Source organism: Pinus tabuliformis, chromosome 1_1 (genome assembly GCF_031772625.1).
Source record: "Pinus tabuliformis cultivar Carrire ecotype Pingquan chromosome 1_1, CPIR1, whole genome shotgun sequence".
In the NCBI taxonomy this organism is placed as follows: Eukaryota; Viridiplantae; Streptophyta; class Pinopsida; order Pinales; family Pinaceae; genus Pinus; species Pinus tabuliformis.
The window spans coordinates 902,722,507-902,741,697 of NC_142297.1; the positions used below are offsets into that span (position 1 = coordinate 902,722,507).

General features: G+C 40.4%; 1 protein-coding gene across 2 annotated transcripts in view; it reads right to left on the minus strand.

Annotated features, from left to right (window-relative positions):
* Positions 1-19,191, minus strand: part of UVR8 (Regulator of chromosome condensation (RCC1) family protein) — a 430,618-nt gene that overhangs the window by 299,801 nt on the left and 111,626 nt on the right. The gene's annotated exons all lie outside the window — the stretch shown is intronic.

The window sequence follows — 19,191 nt, forward strand, 5'->3', positions numbered from 1 at the left end:
GCTTGTAATGTCTTTTTACTTATCAGGATTATTTTCTTCTTCTTATTATTATAGTGTGTTCTCTAATCATCAAACAGCTACCAAAACAAGAAGATCAACAAGATACAGGTACACAAGATGTAGGCTCCAAGCTATCGAAAAACCCCGCCTCTTGAGAGCAAAACCCTTCAATCTCTTCTTATAGATTCTTTATTGACAAATACCAAGACCATTGACCAACACTGAAGCCCTTCCAAGACCAAGATCAACTTCTCAATAATATGCTTGCTTTACTGCTTTACAAACCCAGCAGAATCTCTTCCAGCAACACTTCCTCGAACTCTAGCCACAGATTTTCGGCACTAACTGTAGATCTGCAACTTTGGCCCCACGACAACAGCTGCTACTTTGCACGTGTGGACTAGAACTACTTCTTTGCCTCCAGCTGGCTCGCTTGACCTAATTTGTCTTCTGGATCTAGAACCTTGTTCATCAAATCGAACCCTCACAAGGAAACCCTATCGAAAAGCTACAGAATTTCAGCCCTCTTCTTCGCACATGTGGAGAGAAAGAGAGAGAGGAATCCAAAACACTTCTTCTTCTTCTGCCTTCTGCGCTGCCCTATTTTGCTTCTTCCTTCGCATGAGAGAGAGACTAATGAATGTGTCCAAATGAGGTTGAACTGTCTCCTATATATAGGTCTTCCAGGGGTACGAATTCCAACTTCTAGGCCGACTTGACAAGCTGGCAAGCCGACTAGGTCTTGGAAGGCTCAGCAAAATACAAAAATAATTCTTTTTACAGTTTACAAGATGCTCGATGTTGTCTTCATATTATGACAATGTCCCTATTTGACTTCTTGACCTAGGACAAATCTAGAAGCACTTTCAAATAGTGCTTAACCTATAAAACAAATTTCTTGGCAAGAAACCCAAGCTCAATAATAATAATAATCATTTTATTTCTTTCAAAAAATACAAGAATCAAAAGTACATTTCATATTTATGAAGACCAAACCTAGTCACACTTTCTTCAACACTCCCTCTTAACTAGGGAGGTATTCATAAATCGTAGATGGCTATTCTCAATACTGAAGAGATCCCATAAGAAGAGTCAGACTAGTAATCCATCTGTATAGCATCATTATAAATAACATTGTGACATTGCAAGGCCTTGACTAATAGCTCTATCTCTCCATAGATCAAAGCACAATGTTGGCAAGACCAATGATTATAGACAACTTTATCATTGTCTCTCAAGGTAGATACCCACCCGAGTGCTCACTGAGTATGACCTTCTACGACTATTCTTATCTTGGGTCCCTAACCCTCAAAGAATATCGGTCCTCTTGCCTACTCTTATCTTGGATGCCCTGTCACATCCTCAAAGAGTATCGAATGCCAAATGATTACTCAATCCTCCATTCTTTCTTCCAAAATGAAGACAAGGATGATGTGTCTATCTATCCCTCTCAACTAGGGAAGATATGTCAACCAATCCAAGCTTGTTTCTAAAATACACAAGCTTCTTATTGGGAAGAGATTTTGTCAAAATATCAGCATTTTCATCATCAGTGGGGATATACACCAGCTTCAGTACACAATCTTGTACCAACTTTTGAATGTAGAGGTACTTGTTATTTATGTGCTTCGTCTTTCCATGAAATATCGGGTCCTCATACAGTCTTATACAGCTAGTATTATAACAATGTATTATGGTAGGATCCAACAGTGCTGCAAACAAATCAAATAACATATTGCTTAACCAAACCGCTTCCCTGCTCATTTCACAGGTTGTAATGTACTCGGGCTCAACACTACTCAAAGCCATTGTCTCTCGCATTTTGCTCATCCAAGAGACCATGGACGATCCCAAGCTAAAACATCGTCTTGTAGTGCTTCTTCCATCCTTCTCGTTGTCTCCCCAATCAGAATCAGTAAATCCTTCTAGATGAACATCTTTTCCTTTTTCATACTTCAGGCAATAGTGGATGGTTCCCTGCAGATATCTTAGTATATGCTTGGTAGCTATCCAATGATCATGTCTAGGCTCCATTTGAAATTGTCTGAGAACATTTACTGCAAAACATATGTCTAGTTGAGTATTCACCAGATACATGAAGGAGCCAATTAGTTGTCTGTACTTAGTAGGATCCACTGGACTGGATTCAAAACTCGTTAACATTTTCAAGTTTGTGATCATCGGAGTTGTCATGGGTTTGCATTCCATCATATCAAACCTTTTTAATCGCTTGATCACATACTTTCCTTGTCCCAAGTAGATTTCATTTGGTACCTGTTAGACTTCCAATCTCAGATAATAATGCACAAGTCCTAGATCCTTCATATCCAATTCCGCTGCCAGCAATTTCTTACATTCTTGAATTCTTTCTTCATCACCGGTTATTATAATATCATCTACATATAGAAGAATGATGACAGGTTCATCATTCTCTACTTTGATGTAGAGATTAGGATTTGTCGTGCTTTTCCTGAAACCCAACCTTTGCAAGTATGCATCCATTCTAGCATACCATGCCCTAGGAGCTTGCTTGAGGCCATAAAGTGCCTTCTTCAATCTGCAGACATGACTTTCTCTATCCTTTACTTCGAATCCCAATGGTTGTTCTATATAGACTTCTTCATCTATGGTACCATTCAAGAATGTTGTTTTGACATCCATTTGATGTACCTTCCATCCCATTGATGCTGCCAGAGATATCAGAGATCGGATCGTGGTATACCGTGTTGTGGGAACAAAGGTCTCTTCATGGTCAATGCCTTCTTCCTGAGAGAAGCCTCAAGCCAAGAATCTAGCCTTGAATTTTTCTATGCTTCCATATGAAACATGCTTGATCTTATATAGCCACTTAGAGGTTACCACTAATTTGTTTTCCGGTCTTGGGACAATTTCCCAGACTCCATTCTTCATAATAGATTAGTATTCCTCATTCATTGCATTCTTCCATTCTTGGTATTTGGCAGCTTCTTCGAAAGTAGAAGGTTCATATTCAATGAGCTTCGACATGTATGTTGCATATTCTAAGCATCTTTTCGCTTTCTTGCGCTCCCTGAATCTTCCTCTTGCAGTGTGACCTTCTGCTTCTTGAAGTGTAGAAGTTAACCAATTACATCTCTTTCTTCTTTCAGGGAGAGAGATTGGTTCACTGGACCTTCTTCTTCATGATGAGAGACTTCTTCTTCCTTATTAACTTCTTCCTCAAACATAGGAAGGTCCTCCTCATCAGAATCAGATGGGAGATCTTAGATTTCTTAAAGGCAATGCTCTCATAAAAAATTACATCTCTGCTTAATTCTATTTGATGTCCTTCATTTATGTAGATCCTGCAAGCCTTGGAAGAGTTGATATATCCAACGAATATTCCTTTCATTCCTGCAGGATCTAGCTTCTTTCTTTAGTCCTTGGGAATGTGAATATATACAGGACACCCAAATATCCAGAGATGATCAAAATTTAGTTTCTTCCCAATGAAGACTTCTTCTGGAGTTATATTGTCAAGTGACCTTCGAGGACTTCTATTTTGGATGTATACTGCAGTGTTCGTTGCTTCTCCCCATAGAAATTTCGATAGATCTTGATCATGGATCATAACCTTGACTCTTTTTTCTATAGCTCTATTCTTTCGTTCAGCTACTCCATTTTGCTCAGGATTGTATGGAACTATAAGCTCCCTCTTAATCCCAACCTCCTTACAGAAAGGAATGATTTATTTGGAAGTATACTCGCCTCCATTAACTGACCTTAGAATCTTTATCTTTCTTTATGTAAGATTTTCTACTTCTGCCTTGAATCCTTGAAATTTTATGAATACTTTGTCCTTGGATTTAAGTAGATAAACCCATGTCTTCCTTGAATGGTTATTGATGAAATTAACATAATATAGATGACCACAAAGTGATTTAGACATGGGATCACATACATCAGCATGGATGAGATATAAAATCTCTTGACCTCTAGATTTATTATGTGTAAATGGCTTCTTTGCATTCTTTCCTAGAGCACACCCTTTGCATACTCCTTCATGGTCTTCTTTGAGATTTGGTATCCCATTTACAATGGAGTTTAGAGTTGGCAAGATCTTGTAATGAAGATGGCCCAATCTTCTATGCCAAAGTTCACACGGACTTACCTCAATGTTGACAAGTGCTTGACTTGGAGGAAATGAGAATCTGCAGAGTCTTCCTTCTCGAACTCCAATGGTTCTAGCTTTTTCAATGCTTGAATCTTTAGCCCAAACCACTACTTTACCATCTATAAAAGCAACTCTATCTCCTTTTTCTTCTAATGATGAAATAGAAATAAGACTTTTGCACAAACCTAGAACATATATAATGTTGTTGAGATGAATGTGACCTCCTCGTTCCAGCTCAATTGATGTAGATCCAATACCTTTTACCAGATGGCTCTTGTTGTCACCAAACTCCACAGAGTATGAGGACCTCCCTTTGGATAGGGTTTTGAGTTGCTTGTGATTTCCAGTCATGTGTCTTGAAGCTCCACTATTTATCACCCATATATTTTCATCTTGAAATGTTCCGATGAGGGCTGAGAACAATCCTTGATTTTTTGAAGATTTGACATCTTTGGAAGACTAGAGACTATTCCATACTGCCTTGAAACTTTGCTTGATGAGACTTGCTAATAATGGACACTTCTTTTCAAGCCTCTTCACAATAGAGTTGACCTTCTTCATGCCTTGTGCGAACCATAGCTCTGACACCATGTTGAAGAATCTAGTGCAAGATAACATTAATGATTCTTCTAACTATGATAACTGCTTATGATGTCTTTTTACTTATTATGATTATTTTCTTCTTATTATTATTATAGTGTGTTCTTCAATCATCAAACAACTACCAAAACAAGAAGATCAACAAGATACAAGTACACAAGATGTAAGCTCCAAGCCAGGGCAAACCCTCTCTTGAGAGGAAAACCCTTCAATCTCTTCTTATAGATTCGTTGTTGACAAATACCAAGACCTTTGACCAACACTGAAGCTGTTCAAAGACCAAGCCCAGCGTCTCAATAATGTGCTTGCTTCACTGCTTTCCAAACCCAACAAAATCTCTTCCAACAACACTTCTTCGACCTCTAGCCACAGATTTTTGGCCCTAACTGAAGATCTGCAACTTTGACCCCCATCAGCAATTACTACTTCGCACGTATGGACTAGAATTGCTTCTTCTTTGCCTCTGGATGGCTCGCTTGACCTAACTTGTCTTCTGGATCTAGAAGGGGACTTTGTTGGCCCTTCCTTCAGCCCATCTTCATCAAATTGAACCTTCACAAGGAAACACTAGCCAAACAGCAAAAACCCTAGTGAAAAGCTGTAGAATTTCAGCCCTCTTCTTCATTCAAGAATTGTCAGGCCAAGAAGTAACTCCTCAAATGAAATTTGTTTATTCATTTAGATTGTTCATGGTTATATACATGAGGGAGTGACTCTTGGGTTTCATCTTTCGATGACTCTTCCTTTTCCATTATTTATTATTTACATTATTTACCACTGTTCACCCAATCCCCATGATTCGGTGTCAACATTCCCCCCCTTAATCTGAAGGGATGTTGGTGAGTCCCAGCATCATTCTGAATCTTTCAAGCTTTTCTCTTCCAAGCGCTTTGGTGAAGATGTCTACAATCTGCTCATTAGTGGAACAATGGTGTAGATGGATTGTCTTGGCCTCAACATGATGTCGAATCAGATGGTATTTTGTATTGATGTGCTTCGTTTGATCATGGAACTTTGGGTTCTTGGCCAATTTTATTGCAAGGTTGTTATCAATCATAAGTGGAGTCGAAAATACTTGTTTTACCTACAAATCTTCCAAAATTTTCCTAAGCCACACAATTTCTTTTGTTGCCTCAGTTGCTGCCACATATTCTGCCTCTGTTGTAGAATCTGCTGGAATTGATTGTTTGCATGATCTCTAGGAGACAGCTCCTAATCCAAGACTCATAGCATAACCAAAAGTAGATACCCCAGTTTCTTTGTCTCCATCGAAGTCTAAATCAAAGTATCCAATCAAGCTGAAGTCGCCCACCTGTGTATATTTGAGTCCAAAGTCCTGAGTTCCCTTCAAGTACTTTAACACTCTTTTTGCAGCAGACCAATGTCCCTCACAAGGCTTTTGCACAAACCTGGAGAGGATTCCAACAACAAACAAAATGTCTGGTTTGGTAGTAGTCAGGTAGTTGAGACTTCCTACAAGCTGTCTATACTTTGTTGCATCCTCAAATTCTTTTCCTTCAATGGATGTGAGCTTTGAGTTTTGTTCCACTGGAGTGGTTAGAAGATTGCACTCAGCCATCCCAAATCTGTTCAACAAATCTCCAATGTACTTCTTTTGAGAAAGGAATATAGACTTCGAATGTTGAGTTACTTCAATACCAAGATAGTAATGAACATAGCCCAAATCAGTTATTTCAAAACCTTTCCTCAATTCCTTCTTTATGGATGTAATGTAGCTCTCATTGTTCCCTGTCATCAAAAGATCATCTACATATACCACAAGATATACAATTGTGTTGCCAACTTTCTTGACAAACAAAGTTGCATCATCAAGATCATAATGTTTGAAACTGAATTTCAGAAGATCCTCAGTTAACTTTTCATACCAGGCTCGCAGTGCTTGCTTGAGGCCATACAAGGATTTCACATGTTTGCATACTTTATGTTCATGTCCTTTCACAGCAAACTCTTCAGGTTGAGACATAAAAACATTCTCTTTTATATCTCCATTCATGAAAGCAGTGTTTACATCCATTTGATGGACTTTCCAACTGTTTTGAGCTGCTAGGGCAAAGAATATCAGGATGGTAGCCAATTTTGTTGTGGGGGCAAAAGTTTCCTCATAATCAACCCCTTCCTTCTGTGCAAAACCTTTTGCCACAAGCCTGGCTTTGTGCTTGTCAAGTGAGCCATCAGCTTTATACTTGCTCTTGTAGACCCACTTGCAGCCAATTGGTTTGGTTCTCAATGGAGGATCAACCAACGTCCAAGTGCCATTTTTTATCGAGGCATCATACTCCTTTTGCATCACTTCTTTCCATTCATCGTGAGAAGCAGCTTCTTTGAAGGAAATTGGTTCAAAATCTGTAGACAAATTTAATTCACAATCATAAGAAACATCCATATCAACAAGTGAATCAGAATCATCTACATCACCTCCATTTTCCCTGGTTGAATTTCTTGTTCCTGTCTTTCCAACCTCGTTAGGATGAACACTTTCAACTTTCAAGTGTCTTTGTCAGCCACTTTGGGGGACCTTTCTAAGATGGTCCAAGCTACTCAATTGATTGAGTTGGGACTGAATCAAGATTGAGTCTCCTAATTTTCTCAATCACAAAACTCAAATTATCATCAGTGATTGGGGTTTCATGCGGGGGAGAGAGTGCTTCAGAAGCAGATTCCATAGGTTGATCCAATATAGGAATCCCCCCTTCAAGATGTGGAATTTGATTATCAAATTCTTGAAATGATTTTGCATTTGCGAATCTATCCAAGTGATCAAGTTGCCGCTCAACAACATTGTTAGCTTTGGATGATTCAAGAAAGATTACATCTCTAGATACAACAAACTTTTATTAACTTCAACATTGAAACAGTGTGCTTTGGAGGTGTTTGAATACCCCAAGAAGATACACTTACAACTCCTTGCACCACGTTTGTTTCTATGTACCTTTGGTTTCAAGGCATAACAGGTGGAACCAAGGATCCTACGATGCTTTACCAAAGGAATGTGTCCATACAACATTTCATAAGGAGTCTTGTTTCTAATAGCATTAGATGGACATCTATTCTTTACATATACAGCAAATAGAACTGCATTAGCCCAAAACATCAATTTTACATTCTTGAAGAACATCATGGAGCACACCATATTTAAGATTGTCATATTCATTCTTTTAGCTACTCTGTTCTATTGGGGATTATAAGGCACAGTTGTTTGATGTCTGTTAAGTTATGGTATGTTCTATGCTTATAACAGTTTACTTCTTTTTCTTATTATATTCCACCGATTAGCAATCACATGTACATAAAGTAAAATGCAGATAGAACATTAAACGATCGACAGAAAACAAGCCAAGACAAGAGACAGAAGATGTGGCGACTAGCCAGGGACAAACCCCACAATGTGTGGGGAAACCCATTGATCAAATCTTCTTTTATCTTCAATAATTCAGCAGAGAGAAATAGTAAAATAAATCTGATTCATATCAGCAGTAGCAAACCCTAGATCAGCAGCATCAGCATTAGCGGCTGCATTATCAAAATAGGGCAGACCATATCTCACAAACCGACCGTCGGATTAACTTCATTCCACCACCAAAAGTTTCGACTTCCAGAGGAGGTTCAGATGAACCTACAGCGCAGTTCAGATGAGGAGATCTTCTAGGCCACGCAAGTCAATCTTTACTTCTGCAGTTGCAGCTTCAGTTTCAGCAGTTTCCGGCTTCAAACTAGAGCAGTCGATATCTTGCAAACCGTTCGTCGAATTGACTTCATTCCACCACCAAAAGTTGCGGCTTTTAGAGGAGGTTCAAATGAACTTATAGCGCAGTTCCAAAGAGGAGATCTTATAGGCCACGCAAGTCAATCTTTACTTCTGCAATTGCAGCTTCAGTTTCAGGAGTTTCCAGCTTCAAACTAGGGCAGTCGATATCTTGCAAACCATTCGTCGGATTGACTTCATTCCACCACCAAAAGTTGTAGCTTTTAGAGGAGGTTCAGATGAACCTACAACACAGTTCCAAAGAGGAGATCTTCTAGGCCACGCAAGTCAATCTTTACTTCTGCAGTTGCAGCTTCAAATTCAACAACTTCCGGCTTCACATGTGTGAGAGAGAGACCCATTTCAGCGCAGTAGAGAAGAGACTCATTTCTGCGTAGTAGAGAGAGAGAGAGAGATGTGATGAGATGAGTGAGTCCAAATGAGGAAAAGTCCTCTTATATTTATACACAACGTTGGTGGGTGAATAGATGCGACTGTTGGGCTTCTGAGCCTACATGAGTTGTAGGTCGGCTTGATAATAATTCCATAATCAAAATAAATTCATATCTCCATGAATACTTATCGGAATCGGATGATCTTTATATCAATCCTACACCTCTCGACGAGAGGAATCTAATAAAAATATTATCAGCCATGAATAAGATGACCCACATGAAGTTTTACCCTGGTTGCCAATTTTAACACTCCCTCTCAACCATGGAGAACTTCATCTGCAATCTGTCTATCGGTCGTTACTATTCATCCATCAAATGCACTGCCCTATATAGTCTGACCCTTGCCCTGCTCTGCTCTATTCTGCCTGTTCTGCTTTGTCTTGTTCTGCCCTGCACTGATCTGTACTGTTTTGCTCTGCTCTTGCATTGTTCTGTTCTGCTCTGCTTTTGTCCGAATTATGAAGAAGAAGAAATGATCGAGGATGTATCATACTGACTCAAAGTCAGTCTCAGAGTATGTACCACTGGTCCCAGACCAGTCTCAACCAACCCGAAGTCAGCGTCATAGTGAGTACAACTCCACTGGTCCTAGACCAGTATCATCCTCCACTGACTCAAAGTCAGTCTCAGAGTGCGTACCACTGGTCCCAGACCAGTGTCAGCCGATCCGAAGTCAGCTTCATAGTAAGTACCACTCCTACCACTGGTCCCAGACCAGTCTCAACCGACCCGAAGTCAGCGTCATAGTATGTACCACTCTCACTGGTCCCAGACTAGTATCGCACGGACACGAAGTCAGTCTCGGAGTATGTAACACTAGTCCCAGACCAGTCTCAACCGACCTGAAGTCAGCATCATAGTATGGTACAACTCCTATCACTAGTCCCAGACTAGTATCATTGATCCCAGATCAATGGAGGTCATCCTAGCGTAGGGAGTACGGTAGATACAACGATGCGTCCATCGGTACTACTATGGTCCCTAACTTCATTTCCCTGCTCATTGATCAGATGAGAGGTACTTCCCATGAGTCCCAGACTGCATGGGTAGGATGCCTCGACAGGAGAACTAATCAATCCTGTCCTCACAGGAGAACACATCAATCCTGCTATAATCGCCGTGGAGAACACATCAATCCAGGCTGCCATGGAGAACACATCAATCCAGGCCTCACAGGAGAACTAATCATCCTGCTACACAGGAGAGCGAATCATCCTGTTCCACAAGAGAGCGAATCATCTTGTCCCACAAGAGAGCGAATCATCTTGTTCCAGTGTGCACCACCAGGGGAGGGTGAGTCACCCTGTGGTCATATGTTGCTCCAGTAGGAACCGCAAGCCCTTAGAGCTCCCAGAGCTCAATGTATGCAACATGCAGGACCCTTGTACAAGGGTTTCTTGCCGACTCCAAGTCGTTTTGGAAAATCACAAATTAGATCTTTCCTCGGGGCTTTGACAAGGTGTATCAACCTGTACATCATCTTAATGTGATGGAGCTTCCTTGCTCATCGACTTACCATATCCCAGATGATGTCTATCTGCTGGAGCAATTGATGAATACGGGATTCCTCAATAATCGAATCCCACCTCTGGTTGTTACAGAGAATCACAGTGGTATCCAATGTAAATCCAAACAGCTCACTGAAGAGTTTTCGCAACCAGACTGCCTCACATGAGGTTATGCTAGCAACAATATATCCTGCTTCGGTGGTGCTCAAAGCCACCGACTTCTGCTTCCTGCTCATCCAGGATATCGAAGCAGATCCCAAGGTGAAACAGTACCCAGAAGTGCTCTTACGGTCCACCACACTGCCTGCCCAATCAACATCAATATATCCAAGTAGTCTCACATCTCCGGCAGTGTATCTTAATCCATGAGAGATTGTGTCCTGAAGACATCTCAGAAGATTCCTGGCATCAATCCAGTGAGGCTCAACCAAATATGAGCTCACAATGCTAACTGCAAAACATATGTTCGGACGGAGGTTCACCAAGAACATCAATGCGAATGAGTTTTTGAAACTCAGAGGCATTTCCCAAGTCTGGTCCGACATCACTACCATATAACTTCTAAAAGTTAAGATCCTCGAGGTAGTCACAGGCTTGCAGTCCATCATACCGAATCTTTCCAATATATTTACCACATATTTTCCTTGAGATAGGAAAATTTCCCTTGGCTTCTGCCACACTTCAAGTCCTTGGTCCTTCATTTCAAATTCAAAAGCCATCTCCCTCTTACATTTGTGAATGAGAGGGTTTGCACCTGTTAGAAAGAGGTCATCCACATACAACACCAGTATGAGAGGCTTGTCATCTTCAACCTTAAAGTAAAGGTTAGGATCGGCTTCACTCCTAGTGAATCCCAGCTTCATTAAGTAGCTATCGATCCTCTCATACCATGCTCGGGGTGCTTGCTTCAGCCCATAGAGAACCTTCTTCAACCTGCATACATGAGATTTTTGATCATAAATCTCAAATCCTTCAGGTTGCTCCACATAGACCTCTTCTTTGATAGAACCATGCAAGAACGCGGTCTTAACATCCATCTGATGTAGGTTCCATCCTTGTGAAGCCACAAGGGCTATGATCAAGCGGATGGTCGTATATCTGGCAACAGGTGCAAATATCATAGTCTATACCTCCCTTCTGGGATAAACCATGAGCAACAAAATGAACCTTATACTTTTCCATACTTCCATTTGCTGCATGCTTTATCGTGTAAAGCCATTTTGAAGTAACAATTGTCTTGTCCAGGGTCTGGGAACTACTTCCCAAACATCATTCTCCATAATAGACTCATATTCTATGGTCATAGCATCCTTCCATAGTTAATGCTTGATGACATCTGAGAATGATGAAGGTTCATTTTGTATGATCGTGCTCATGATGGTTAGGTATCCCTGATACCTGTTAAGTTTCTTACTTTGATGGAAGGTTCCTCAAGGTGCAGCATGTCCTTCAGCATCATCAAGTATCCCCCTAAGCCATGAAGGCCTCTTCCTAGAAGAGGAAGGCTCATGTGGATGAGGATCAATCGGATCCATGGGTTCTTCTACATCAGGGATTGATTCATCATCCTTTTCTTTCGGTTCCCTGGTGTCGGCTTCTTGAGAGCTACTCAAAGTCAGCAGATTGTCCACCTTCCTGAGAGCCATATCTTTGTCAAAGGTGACATCATGACTAATCACGACTTCCCTTTGACCGGAGATGAACATTTCTTCAGGAGTTTAAGAACCCAATGCTTGATGAGGGCATCGATTTTGCACATATACGGCGGTGATTGTAGTTTCAACCCATACAAACTTTGGAAGTCTTTGATCATGTAGCATGGCCCGGACAGCTTCCATCATCGTGAGGTTCTTCCTTCCCACCACACCATTCTGCTCAGGAGTATATGGTGTAGTAGTCTCCCTCTTAATGCCAACCTCAGGTATGCCTGAGTAAACCAACTGTAATATATCGAAGGTCTTGCTTTGGCTTGAGGGGAATGGTCCCCTTTTGAGCTTTCCTTTGGCACATCCCGGACATACACCTTCTTTCTCTACTTGGAATTCAGGCATCCCTGTTACCATTTGTCTTACATCGAGTAGAGCTTTGTAATGAAGGTGGGCAAACCTCCGATGCCAAAGTTCGGACTGAAGCGTTGTGTCACAAGACATGACACCTAGCGGACTTCCACCAACTTGATATAAAGAATCAACTCGAAACCCAAGAGTGAAAGCATCTTTAACATTATTTTTCCATATGCGTACCTTACCATCGCTGAAGGTTACCTTATAGCCTTTGTCTTCCATTGCCGAGATGGATACCAGGTTCTTTTTGAGGTCAAGTGCATTTAATACATCCTAGAATTTCTAGCCTTCTTGAATGCTTGTCCTCTTCCTTGATTCCCAGCTCTCCTCTTACCTTTGCTGTTGAATTTGTCATTCCTTTGATTGCCATCAGAGGGATTTTGATCATCGTCCCGGTGTGAGTCCTTTCTATCAGGGCACTCCCTTGCATAGTGATCTTCTTTATCGCAGATGTAACATCGTCATTTTCTTCTAGCCTTAGGTCCAGCCTTTCCTTTTGATTTAGTCCCGGAATTATTTCTTTTCTTTGCATGAGAAGAAAAGGCAGCAGGAGGACCTTTAGGCATGGGCATTTCTTGCACTTCTTCCCTTGTTTCTTCTTGAATGCATCTAGCCATTAATTCCTCGAAACCAGGAATTACATTATAGTTCAAAAGAGTAATCCTGAACACATACCATTCAAATGGCAATCCTCCAAGAGTTGTGAGTGCCATTTCTCTGTCAGTAATAGTTTCCCCAATAGATAGGAGATCGTTCTTGATCTCGGTGATTCTTAAGAAGTATGCTTGCATACTTTCACCTTTACCCTTCTTGATTTCCCTCAGCTTATTTCTAAGAAACAAAACTTGATTTGCATCATTAACTTTAACTAAACTCACCAGTCTATCGTAGATTTCCTTGGAGGTGTCCAGTTCAGAGATGTAAGCCACCAAGTGCTTGTCGATAGAGTCCCAGATGATCTTTTATTGTTTTGACTTCTCCATTTTTTCATTTGTTCCAGGCAGCAATGGATGCATTTGATGGAGGCTCAACAATATTGCCTCTCACATGATTCAACACTCCTTGATTCTCAAGGGTTAGATCGATAGACATCTTCGCTCTGTGATAGTCAGCTTTCTCACGGAGCTTGTCTTCGGCAGGGAAGAGTGTTGAGGACCCCATAGTTCTTTTAGAATAGCCTTGCCAATCTTCTCTTCAATGATTGCTCTTGCTCTTGCTCGGGCTTTGTCTTCACCTCAGCTCTGATACCATGTTAAGTTATGGTATGTTCTATGCTTATAACAGTTTACTTCTTTTTCTTATTATATTCCACCGATTAGCAATCACATTTACATAAAGTAAAGTGCAGATAGAACATTAAACGATCGACAGAAAACAAGCCAAGACAAGAGACACAAAATGTGGCGGCTAGCCAAGGACAAACCCCACAATGTGTGGGGAAACCCTTTGATCAAATCTTCTTTTATCTTCAATAATTCAGCAAAGAGAAATAGTACAATAAATCTGATTCATATCAGCAGTAGCAAACCCTAGATCAGCAGCATCAGCATTAGCGGCTTCATTATCAAACTAGGGCAGACCATATCTCACAAACCGACCGTCGGATTGACTTCATTCCACCACCAAAAGTTTCGGCTTCCAGAGGAGGTTCAGATGAACCTACAGCGCAGTTCAGATGAGGAGATCTTCTAGGCCACGCAAGTCAATCTTTACTTCTGCAGTTGCAGCTTCAGTTTCAGCAGTTTCCGGCTTCAAACTAGGGCAGTCGATATCTTGCAAACCGTTCGTCGAATTGACTTCATTCCACCACCAAAAGTTGCGGCTTTTAGAGGAGGTTCAGATGAACCTATAGCGCAGTTCCAAAGAGGAGATCTTCTAGGCCACGCAAGTCAATCTTTACTTCTACAGTTGCAGCTTCAATTTCAGCAGTTTCCGGCTTCAAACTAGGGCAGTCGATATCTTGCAAATCGTTCGTCGGATTGACTTCATTCCACCACCACAAGTTGCGGCTTTTAGAGGAGGTTCAGATGAACCTACAGCACAGTTCCAAAGAGGAGATCTTCTAGGCCACGCAAGTCAATCTTTACTTCTGCAGTTGCAGCTTCAAATTCAATAGCTTCTGGCTTCACATGTGTGAGAGAGAGACCCATTTCAGCGCAGTAGAGAAGAGACTCATTTCTACGTAGTAGAGAGAGAGAGAGAGATGTGATGAGATGAGTGAGTCCAAATGAGGAAAAGTCCTCTTATATTTATACACAACGTTGGTGGGTGAATAGATGCGACTGTTGGGCTTCTGAGCCTACATGAGTTGTAGGTCGGCTTGATAATAATTCCATAATCAAAATAAATTCATATCTCCATGAATATTTATTGGAATCGGATGATCTTTATATCAATCCTACACCTCTCGACGAGAGGAATCTAATAAAAATATTATCAGCCATGAATAAGATGACCCACATGAAGTTTTACCCTAGTTGCCAATTTTAACAATGTCTAATCCCATGTTGGCGAAGATAGTTTTCACATTCATTTAAAGTGTATTCTTTTCCATTATCAGTGCAAATAGAGCCAATATGAGATTGTGCATCATTTTCAAACCATGTATGAAAGTTCTTGAATGTTTGAAAAGTATTAGATTTGTTCTTCAATAAATAAACCCAACACATTCTGGTGTAGTCATCAATAAATGTCATCATATATTTATTTCCATTTGCAGAAGGAACAGGGATTGGACCACATAAATCTAAATGAATGAGTTCAAGTTTTCTATGTGCTCTGGAATGTGAATCATGAAAAGACTAGTTGCTATGCTTTCCTAGAATACAAGCATCACATTGCTTAAGTTTCCTAGGAATTGTAAGCAAACCAGTAACACCATTTTTCTTCAACACGCAAAGGTTGTCATAGTTCAAGTGTCCAAATCTAGCATGCCATAATAAACTTGATGGAAACGTACCTTCATCATAATGAGAATTGTATGAGAAATTTTGTGCACTAGCAGAGGTAGCTTGCAGCTTGAGAAGCCTTTCTTCTTCTATCCCCGTCATGACAAGTGAGTGATCTAATGCTTTTGTCACCTCAACCTTGCCATCAAACATATGAATGGAGTGTCCTAGCTGGTGGATGCGAACCAAGGACAGCAAGTTTCTCCTCAGCTGTGGGAGATATAAAACATCATGCAGAAGAAAGTCTGGAAGTCCAGGCAATTGAACCCTGATTGTGCCAAGCCTTGATGGCTTGAGTTTTGATTTTTCTGCAAAGTATAATACTCCGTCAACATTTTCAGTGAATTCTCCAAAAAAATCTCTTCTAAAAGTGATATGGCAAGCTGCCCCTGAATCAAGCAACCAATCATTTGTCCAAGAAGCAAGTGAAGCATTAAATAAGTCTTCATTTACTCCAATATTACAATGTGCCACAACATAGTGAGTGGATTCAGGGCTTTACCTTTCTCTTTGTCATTAGTTTTACCTTTAGGTTGATTTCTTTCCTACTCAATTCTGTCCCAAGGCAACTTGCATGTGGATGCATCATGTGATCCATCTCTATTGCAACATATGCAATGTAAATCTGACTTTTCTCCTTGAGAGTGTCTGCCCCCTTGCCTCTGAAATTTCTTCTTCCTCTTCCTCTTCGACAACCTCTTCCTCTGGAAGAATCTTGAGCAAGATTATTTTCTCTATGTGCAAGACACACCGCCTCTTAGAAGACTGAGGAGTCCCAAAAGCTTTGTCTCTCGCAACAAATTTATTCACAAGGGAGTCAAAGGTAATTTCTTTGAGGTTTCCATTTGCTTGCAATGACTCAAGATAATTTGATTAAGTGGGATAAAGTGCCTTGACAAAAGCTATCAGAGGAATGTTCAGTTCAACATTAGCGACTTTGATATCATCCATAATAGATTTTACTTCTGATGCAAGAGAAGGAGGATCATCATTTTGTAATTCAAGGCTGAACAATTTAATCATAAGTTGAACAACTTCAAGTGCAGAGGGTGAGTCATAGAGTTCCTTTAGTCTTTGTAAGGCTTCGAAAGCATTTGAAAATGGAAAAATATGAAGACTCACCTCTTCATTTACAGACGCTGCAATCAGGGCATAGGCCTGAGGAGTCCCAAAAGCTTTGTCTCTCGCAACAAATCTATTTACAAGGGAGTCAAAGGTAATTTCTTTGAGGTTTCCATTTGCTTGCAATGACTCAAGATAATTTGATTAAGTGGGATAAAGTGCCTTGACAAAAGCTATCAGAGGAATGTTCAGTTCAACATTAGCGACTCTGATATCATCCATAATAGATTTTACTTCTGATGCAAGAGAAAGAGGATCATCATTTTGTAATTCAAGGCTGAACAATTTAATCATGAGTTGAACAACTTCAAGTGCAGAGGATGAGTCATAGAGTTCCTTTAGTCTTTGTAAGGCTTCGAAAGCATTTGAAAATGGAAAAATATGAAGACTCACCTCTTCATTTACAGACGCTGCAATCAGGGCATAGGCCTTGTTGTTCTTATTTTCCCAAATTGCAAATTCCTTGTCTGAGGTAGGATTTTCTGGTTCTTTGTCTCTGTCTCCAACACACACTCCTTTCCACAGCTCATTAAAAATGAGTGTGTTTGATTTTCCGAGACCACTCAGGGTATTCCCATTGAGAACCACTCCCACAATAGATATCAATGAGTGCATTTTAAAAATGTGTACTGTGTAAAAAAAAAAATCGCTCTTTTGTTGGTAAAAAAGTTTGCACTTGTGTAAAAGAAAAAAAAATTGCGCTGTAGTAAAATATAGTTCTAATATGTAATATCAGAGGTATATTTAGAGAGGGGATTACATGAGAAAGGTTATATATGGGGAGGGTGTTATATGGGGACGGATTGTATGGGGAGGGGTGTATCCAACAGCGCATAAACTAAAGTATATTTACTAGATAGCGATGGGGAGTAATGGGATAGCGTTATTAATGCAGTATTAAGGGGCCAACATAATGAATGACCAGTATCGTAATGGGCGAGTGGTATCATAATGGGGCATCATACAATGTAGCATAAATAAATAAATAAACGGGAGCAAATTCACATATGGACTCAGGCGTATGGACTGTGTATTGGTAGCCCGGTGGGCAAGATATGGTAAAAAAATGTAGAAGGCAGCGTATGACGTGGTATGGGATGGGGTATGGCCGAGGGAAGCGGTGTTGTATGAGAGGATCGAGGGTGTTATGGATGGGGCCTATACAAGCCAATGTTAAAGCACCGAGGATGATCAGCAATGAAGACAAATATTCTGATGAGGAGCCTGTAGCAAAGGTTACCCAGCCAAACAAAAAGGTAGTAGGTTTGGCATCTCAAAAGGAGAGCAGTTCTGAAAGCGTAGACTCTGAGGAATTTGAAGACGAGAGAACTGTTAAAAAGGTAACCAAGCCCCAACAACTAGTAAAGGGTGTTCCTGCAAACTCTGTTAAAATGTATACAAGCAACAGTGAGGAGACAACCAGTGGTGTGAAGAGCAGAGGCAACAACACTTCATACACATCGTTAAACACACAGTCACACCAGTGCATAGTCAAAAAACATTAACATGCCATTCACTGCACCCGTGTTTAACACTGTAAAACCAAAAGAGCGATGAAACCATAAGAGGTATATCGGCAGGCAGCATGTATGCAGGTGTGGGAATGAGACCTCAACTGTGCCTGTGGAGCAGTTGCCTCACATAACCAGTCGAACGTCTGCAGCAGTTCCCAGAGGGGTAAACCTGTGGAGTGGTTGCAATAGGTAGAAAGGAGTTACAAAGCAAAGAGGGAAGCCAAAAATGGCACTGGCTCTGATACCATGTCAGGCTAGGATGTAACTCCTCAAATGAAATATGTTTATTCATTTAGATTGATCATAGTTATATACATGAAGGAGTGACTCTTGGGTTTCATCTCCCGATGACTCTTCCTTTCCATTATTTATTATTTACATTATTTACAACTATTCACCCAATCCCCATGATTAGGTGTCAACAAGACTTTTATCTTGAAATTGTCTAATGCATGGAATTGCTACTTCTAGATTATGCTAATTTGTGTCTTCGTTATTGAAAATTAATTTTCAAAGGCTATCTAGTTGAGAATTGTTGAAATTCGATTGAAATATTGAATTTGTAATCATGATAATTACTTGAAATTGTTTATATATATGTTTTTCCATTAATGTATACTTCATTCATTAGGTCATCAGGCAATTATACAAATAGAATGTACAGGGAGACAAGCAACACCAGAAATTAGGCCAAAGGCCAAGGCTAAACCTACAAGGGGAAACCCATCAATCCTTTCCTTGTAGTTATCCCTCCAAACTATGCCATGATTTGTCCACAAGATAGTCAACTAGTTTGTTTATACATGCCCACGTCACAAAAATTTGGTTGCCATTTGGAGCTTGCTTCATTACGGAAAATATGCCACAGGAACTCGCATTAGCACATAGAAAAATGTCACAGGCACTCGTATCATCATGGCAAGAAATGTCATAGAAACTCGTATCATCATAGAGAGATATGTCTTAGTAAAATTACATTCTTGAGAAAATATATAACTTCAACTACTTTGCATTCCACAAGAAAAATTTTACTGCTCAAACTAGCAGGGGTCCTAAGAGTGGCGTCCTATATGGCAACTACTAGGT